This window comes from Poromitra crassiceps (genome assembly GCF_964638095.1).
Source record: "Poromitra crassiceps genome assembly, chromosome: 28".
NCBI classification, from domain to species: Eukaryota; Metazoa; Chordata; class Actinopteri; order Beryciformes; family Melamphaidae; genus Poromitra; species Poromitra crassiceps.
Window position 1 is genome coordinate 13,684,962 of NC_139651.1, and position 2,194 is coordinate 13,687,155.

The window sequence follows — 2,194 nt, forward strand, 5'->3', positions numbered from 1 at the left end:
CAAATGATGTCCCCAAAGGAAAACTTTGTCAACATCTGGTTTATATAAGAACAATTTTTCAGTCTGTACATCCGACTTCAACCATTTTATTGCAGCAACATTGTCAAGTAGACAGACCAACAACTTTCATAAAGTCATGTCATAGTTGCATGCACCTGACAAACTGAACTGTTTGTTACAGTCTACTTACAGTCCACCTTAACTGCATGTGTGTGTGGACTACTGTACTTATGTAGTTTTTGCAACTTCACTTCACTTACACAAAACATCTTGTGCAGCCCATTCAGTAACTGGGGAATTTGTAAATTACTGTTATGACAAAACTGTTACTGTTAAAACAAAATGAAAATATGCTACCGTTTGTTTACTGCTGGCCTTTGAACTAAAGTTTATAGTAGCCCGGTGGCCTGGCATGGCCTGCAAAAAAAAAAAAAAATTTTTTTTTTTTTTTTTTTTTTGCAATATCGATACTTGGCGTCCAAATATCGATACAATATCGTCAGGCAAAATATCGCGATACTGTGGTGTATCGATTTTTCCCCCACCCCTAATAACTACTGTATGCCATAACTTTTAAAATTAAAGTAAAAAATATCAGCCATATCGGACAACATACACGGATATCTGCGATATATCGGTCAGGCTTGTACCAACGAAGAAGTTGACGAGACAGACATGCTTCTTCATCTGACTCTATGTTCTCACGGGGAGATGGGGAGCAGATGTTCAGATGTTCACAGTTCACACACACACACGCACACACACACACACACACACACACACACACACACACACACACACACACACACACACACACACCACTGATCAGAAAACATGACACATTTTTCAGCCACAGGATAATAAAACAAGAGAAGAAGAAGAGAGCAAACATCCTTTAAAAGTTGACATTAGGTATTCCGACGCCGGAGAGCAAAGTGCCGCAATTAAACCAATCAATCTTCCTGCTGCTCTGGAGCTCTGGAGCCAACATCTGCTGCAGTGGTCCTGGAAGACCACTGTCTGGAGGGGGGGGGGGGGGGGGGGGGGGGGGGGTGGACACTTTGAGCTGTCCTTCACTGATCACACACACACACACACACACACACACACAGGTAGAGGAATTAATAGAAAAGCTGAAACAGACAGACACACACACACACACACACACACACACACACACACACACACACACATCCCCTCGTCCCAGGTCCGTACGGGCCTGATGTCAGCCAGTTCTGCTGTGTTGTTTCCTTTGTTATAAATAACAACAGGCCACCTGGACTCACAGCCCCAGCCTGTGTGTGTGTGCGTGTGTGTGCGTGCCTGTGTGTGTGTGTGTGTGCGTGCGTGCGGCCGGGCCCTAATGATCCCCCAGGCTAGCCGGGCTGAGCCGAGGCTCAAAGCAGCGCAGAACACCTCATCCCGGGCTAATGGGACAATGGAGGATTGCTTGTGTCTCGGTGTGTGTGTGTGTGTGTGTGTGTGCGCGCGTGCGTACATACGTGTGTGTGTGAGAATGTGTACATGCGAAGAGGTGTGTGCACATACGAGCATGCAACGTGCATGCACCACGATGTTGTGCGCATGCGTACCTTTGTGTGTGTGTGTGTTTGTGCATGCGTACCTTTGTGTGTGTGTGTGTGTGTGCATGTGTGTGTGTGCATGTGTGTTTGTGCGTGTGTGTGTTTGTGTGCGTGTGTGTGTTAATGGGACGGTGGAGGATTGGTTGGAGGACTGACTGGTGGCAGAGACGGATGGCCTGGGACAGAGACTGTGCTGACAACCAGTGAATACGGGGCAACGTTGCAGAAAGGTCACACGCAAAAAAAAATGTGAGGAGAGGAAGAGAGGGGAGGTGTGAAAAGTGTGCGTGACTCCTCCTCCTCCTCCTCCCTGCTGCTGCATGTGACTTTCAAAGTTTGGTCGGCGCGTCGGAGCGTTCGCTGCATATTCGGACGAGGGGGCAAGTTGAATTTGCATGCAGGCCGAGTTAGAACACCGACTCCGGCTGCTCCTTTTCAATGCACAGTATAAGATTGTATATAAATACAAGAAACACACATTCAACATATCTCTCTAACATCGAATATATAGTTTGGTGACGTGTTGTTATTTGCATACTATTCCTTCACTTCAGCACATACAGTATCACATTATTGGTCAGATATTGTAGATAGAGTACAATGGGATCTGA